Source organism: Sciurus vulgaris, assembly GCF_902686455.1.
Source record: "Sciurus vulgaris genome assembly, chromosome: 2".
NCBI classification, from domain to species: Eukaryota; Metazoa; Chordata; class Mammalia; order Rodentia; family Sciuridae; genus Sciurus; species Sciurus vulgaris.
Genome location: NC_136462.1, coordinates 79074325 through 79080283, shown reverse-complemented (window position 1 = coordinate 79080283; position 5959 = coordinate 79074325). Strand labels below are relative to the sequence as shown.

At 37.1% G+C, this 5959-nt stretch overlaps 1 long non-coding RNA gene across 1 annotated transcript; it reads left to right on the top strand.

Annotated features, from left to right (window-relative positions):
- Positions 1–733: 733 nt before the first annotated feature.
- On the top strand, positions 734–5317 carry LOC306654827. The gene is made up of 4 exons (XR_013762067.1): positions 734–848; positions 990–1107; positions 2418–2616; positions 5250–5317. It is a non-coding gene; the product is annotated as an uncharacterized lncRNA (long non-coding RNA).
- The last annotated feature ends 642 nt before the right edge of the window (positions 5318–5959 follow it).

Sequence of the window (5959 nt, the reverse complement as noted above, 5' to 3'; positions counted from 1 at the left end):
AGGAAGAGTGAAAGAGGGAGTAATGTGAAACAATATGATATTTTAAATAGTGGAATTTTTTCAACTTCATGTATACATTTACACATTTATAGAGCAAGTTGGCACTCAGATAGGCAGTGTCCTCAATTTCATTTATACATTTAAGAAATATTTGTTATCCCATTTGTTTACAATAAAAAAATTTAAAAAAGAAATATTTGTTAACCTCCTGCTAAATTTCTGACATTGTTACATGAGTGGAAATAGCAACCGTGGACAAAATTTAAATTCTCTGCTATCCAAAGTCATGTACTAGTTACAAAAGATGGGTTAACATTCCTCTGCTTTTATCCTAAAACTTGCTCAGATGATTTTTCAGTGGATCACAGAGTGGCCAAGACGACTAAATAAGGGAAGGTAAAATTAAATTCTTCTTAGAAATGGCATGGCACAGAGTTTCCAAGGAATCTGATGTGTCCTGCAAAAATAAGCTTATGAAAATTACCAACTATTATTTGTAATCATGATGGGCCATCTGACAGTTAACAGGTGTCTTAGAAAAGAAGTCAGAGGCAGAGCTACAGTACTGACTTGAGAGAACAGGTCAACAATCAGCTGAGTTTCCAATCTTCCCACAAGGGGGTGCATCTTGTAACACGCACGCGCGCGCGCACACACACACACACACACACACACACACACACACACCCCACATGCACGCACTTCCTGTTTTATTTCTGAGCTCACATGCATCCTTTTACTGTGATCTGAACCTTTCCTTACACTGCAAAGTCAAGATTCAAAGACTGCAGAGGCTCTGAAAATGAACTGTGCTCCAGGACCAGTGATTGTAATAGTCTTCATGTTTGGTAAGGAAAATGGCATATAGAGCTTAAAACCTTTGATTCCACCATGCTGACACCATTTTTAACCATAATTTCTCTAAGAGGCAGAATGCTATCCATGATTGAGGTAACCTGTACTGAGTTGTTGTTATTTTTTCTTCTTAGGAGGAGGAAGCAATGGAGACTCGGTGACCTAGACAGAAGGCCTAGTGATTGTCTCTGAAGGGACTTCCCTGACTGTGAACTGTTCCTATGAAACCTCACTGTACCCTGCCTTATTCTGGTATGTCCAATACCCTGGAGAAGGTCTACAGCTCCTCTTTAGAGTCTCCAAGGCCAATGAGAAGGGAAGCAACAAAGGTTTTGAAGCCACATACAATAAAGAAACCACCTCCTTCCACTTGGAGAAAGCCTCTGTCCAAGAATCAGACTCGGCTGTGTACTACTGTGCTCTGGGTGACACAGTGGCAGAAACTGCAGGGGTAGCTGAGCACAAACTCTGAGCAGCAACCAGGGGCCTGGCTGCTGAGTGTCTGTCTCTAGATGTCTCTGGTGTAGGGACCAGGAACTAACTAGTCTGCTACCATAGCCATCTGTCATCCACCCCAGGCACTGTTGTGCTGTCAAAGTCATCTAAACCAACCCCTACAACACTGCAAAAGAATAAGAAATAAATATGTCTCGTGCAAGATGCTTTAACAGTGAGGGTGAAAATTGTCACCGTAGTTCCTCAACCCTGCTAGAAATACATGATTTCAAAAAGTAGAACCCCCCAATAAAGGAAAGGAAATTTTCTTTATGTTCATCCTTGCATGTAATTATATCTCCTTGATATTCTCCCAGGACATGTAGGAGTACATTGTGCTCAGAGACAGCTGTGGCATGTGAGGGTGCAGATGTGTAATGTTCCCTTGGTAAGCTTGTCATTTCTGAGGGAATCATCCAAAGAAACAATAGGTGCCTTTTTTTTATGGTAGTAAGGATTGAACCCAGGGCTTCATGCATGCTAGGCAATTGCTCTACCACTAAGTTACATCCCCAGCCCAACAATTGATTCTTAAAGGAAAAAGAAATATAATAAAGAAAGGAGGAGGAGAGTCCTACTTTTTTCCATAATAAATAGAAAATGGAAGACTTCTTCCTTTTCTTGGGTTACTTACATGTCATACATACACTGGGGTACTCCAAAACAGGTCATCCACTACCCAAAACTGTAGAAGCCCTACCCTTCATAATTTCTCGGTGAGTTGACTTTCCATCAGTGAGACGGTACTCAAGATAGAGAGGGAGTGTCCAGGGTCTGGAGAAAGAAAATTCTAGGATTAAATTTTTATCCATGATTGAATGGGGAGGGAATTCTAGCTTCCCCAATATTGTTAATCATTTCTCATACAGAAGGGGAGGGATGGTTGCCAGGGCTATAAGAGAGGAAGGATCGCTAAAAAAGAAGAACCTTTGGATTTAACTTCAGGTATCTTATTGTCTTTGCAATACTGGAGATTGTCTTTTATCTTGTCTATCACAGTTGCTTAATGTGTATTGGTTTATTGGATCATAAAGAATATTTTTCCTTGTGATGTTTTTTCCTTTTAGATTCCAGGAGATGATGATGTTTGGAGGATTTTTTGCCCTAAAACAGGAAAATTGCTTAAAACACTTTTTAAGTAGCAGTGCAACCCCTATGTCCTCTACCACCTTCTACAACAGCATCTTTCATTCATCAAATGCAAAAGACTAAGGTTTACTCTCTGGAAACAGCCTATGGTTTGGGGGACACCAAAGAAACCTGCAGGTAAGGTGATGTATTAAGTTGAAAATGGGTAAATTGCATGAATTTCTGTGTTCTGATTCAGTTCCTCTTATATTTAGCTTTTATTGGGATTTCACTAAGTGAATATATGGCAAGAGTTTTTAAATTATTCCTTTCTTTAAAATTAGTGACAAAATAGCCTATTGTAAGTCTGGCAGACTTATAAACTTCAATTTGCTTTTTTGACATGATCCTGTTATTGTTAAAAATTTTCTTATTAAACTTACCCTGGCATGAATTATTAATGGTGTCTTTCTCCTGATTGGACCAGACTTATCCATGCATCAAGAACCTTAAGCAACTGGAGATCATCCTCCATCTTCTCTCCTCCCCATTCCTGCCTAAGAAATAAAAAAAAAAAACAACTTGCTTTGTTTATTATTATTGCTTTAAAAAGTATATTAAGAAGAATTTAGAACTATTATGAAATTTTTATGACAGTGAGATTAATTTTGACTTTTCACATTTTGTGCATTCGATTTTTGACATAAAAAATATAACTTCCAGGCAAATTTTAACTTTTTTTTTTTCAATTGAACTGGCAATTGAACTCAGGGCCTTGTGCCTGTTAGGTAAGCGTTGTATCAGTGAGTCAAATCCCAGCACTGTAATCAATTGTTAAGAATATTTTAACTTATAACACAAACAGGCATTCTCGTTCACCAATGGAAATGTATCTGAAGACTGTCATTCCAGTTAATTTTCTCAAATGCAACCAACTGTCTTAATCTCTTACTTTTGGTTTTCTATTTCTTAAAAAGGTAACGAGAAGGCAACAATAATTTGAAAGCAATCTGGAGATATACTACACCTTTCATCCTTAGAAAGTTTTCCCGTGTCCCTTTCTGGCAACCCATTCTGGAGGCAACAGAAGTTCTTATTTCTACCACCATAGATTTACCTTAATTGTTTTTAGAAATTCAAATCTATGGTGGTCTGGTAGGTACTCTTTAATTCCTAGTTTCTTTCACTCAATGTGCTTTTTAGATTCACTTATGTTCTCATGAGTATCAGTCATTTATTACCACTATTAATGAGTAGTATCTTACTATATGAATATCATGTAAATTTTTATGCATTTCACTGTGTCCACCACTGGTTGTATACAGAATCTGTTAAGAGTTAAATAGTTGTTACCATTTTATAGGCACAAAAGTGTAGGCTAACCTAGATTTTCATATTCTGTCCATGCAAGGATACTGGCTGTCTCTAAAATACTTTAATCAAAACACATGTTAAATACCTCTATTAAAAAAAAAAATTCTTCTGGGCATGATGCCACAGGTCTGTAATCCCAGCAACAAAATACTTTAATCAAAACACATGTTAAATACCTTTATTTAAAAACCCATTTCTGCTGGGCATGGTGGTGCAGGCCTGTAATCCCAGGGGCTTGGGAGGCTGAGTCAGGAGGATCACGAGTTCAAAGCCAGCCTTAGTAAAAGCAAGGTCCTAAGCAACTCAGTGATACCCTGTCTCTAAATAAAATACAAAATAGGGCTGGGGATGTGACTCAGTGGTCGAGTGCCCCTGAGTTCAATAGTTCAATCCCCGTACCCGCTCTCCCCCGCAAAAAAAAAAAAAAAAAAAAAAAAAGAAAAGAAAAAAAAAAATCTAATATTCATTGTGCTATTGGATATGCCACTATTTTGGACTTAATATATGATACTCCCTATGATATTTAGCAAAATATCAGGCATTCATCAACTTGTGAGTGGCTGAATTGTGGTCTTCTCTGTGTGGATTTCTGTCACAGTGATGTTTGCCACCCCTGGAGTTTGTGTTCCTAACTAGATCAATTGATTCTTTTCTGAGTGGAGTCTTAAATTAACTGGCACACTCTTAATATCCCATGGTCTTAATTAAATAGGATGTAATGTAAGCCAACCTTGGCAATTTAGCAAGGCCCTGAACAACTTAGTGAGACCCTGTCTCCAAATAAAATATAAAAAAGGGACTGGGGATGCAGTTCAGTGGTTAAGCAACCCTGACTTCAATTCCCAGTAGAGAAAAAAAAAGATTTAATGTTAACTATATAACCCAATAAGTCGATATATTCATTCTTCCTTGGCAAGTGATATGCAGATACTCTGAGCAATTTTTAGATAATTGTTCCTGCAAGTTCTGAAGACCTGTGAATCATACAATTATAGTCTTTTCTAAACAGTTATTCCAGAAAACTTTCAGATTTAATGAACTTTTCTATAAAGTGAATTAAAATACTGAAAAACTTGTTAGGAATTTACAAAGAAAATTTCACCAGTTTGTTGTTTAATACCAAATACATAACATATTCAGTACAAACTTTTACTCTTTCTAGCCTATTAACAAAACTGTTAGAATAATTTGTCCTTCAGACACAGTTCTCAAGGGGTTGGCAAAGATAAGGAAGCACTTTTATTTGGAAGACAAATGCACTACACCACAGCTATAAAAGGTAGAATGTTGGAAAGTGCAAGGTATTCTATATGTATAGTATGACTCTAAATTGCTCTTTGTCATCAGTTTCATATACTAGGATATTTAAAATGCACTCCTGTATTTATTTATTAGGTTGACAAAACAAAATGCCACAGACTATGTGACTTAAACAATAAACATTTATTTTCTTCCAGCTCCGGAGGCTGGAAGTCCAAGACCAAGTTTTCAGCAGGATTAGCTCTTCTGAAGCCTCTCTTCTTGGTGAGCAGGTGACACCTCACTGAATCTTCACATCACCTTCCTCTGAAGATGTGCACGTCTATGTCCAAATTTCCTCCTCTTCTAAGAACACCTGTCATTGTGAGGTGGAACCCACCTATCTGACTTCATTTTTCCTTAAACTACTACTATAAAGGCTTTTCAAATAACATCAGATTCTGAGGTTCTTGGGGTTAGGTCTTCAAGATTTAAATTTTGAGTGGGATGCAATTCAGTCCATAGCAACCCTTCAGGTAAATAAATTTTGAGTTCATGAACAACTCTGTTGAAGTTCTCCTGATCCAACTCTATATGGATTTCTGATCATATATAAATTAAATGAGATTTCCCCTCCTTCTCTTAAGTGTGTTTCTAGAGAGCCCAGAAACATGCAATTATAAATAATTTATAAAATATTCCAAATTGTAAAAGAAAAGAGATAGAGGCACCAGTGATAAAAATATAAAAGCTGTTATTCAGGTGTATTGTCTTTTTCCTTTGATGTCTCAGGGTATGGAATTTTCCACTTTTAGTTTCTGCAGCTCAGTCATCATTTATCCTTGGCATTTTATCTTTGCTTATTTTCCTTTACCAATTCTCTTTTCTGCATGTATGTGAATTCTTTGTTTACCTCCCTTGACTCAGA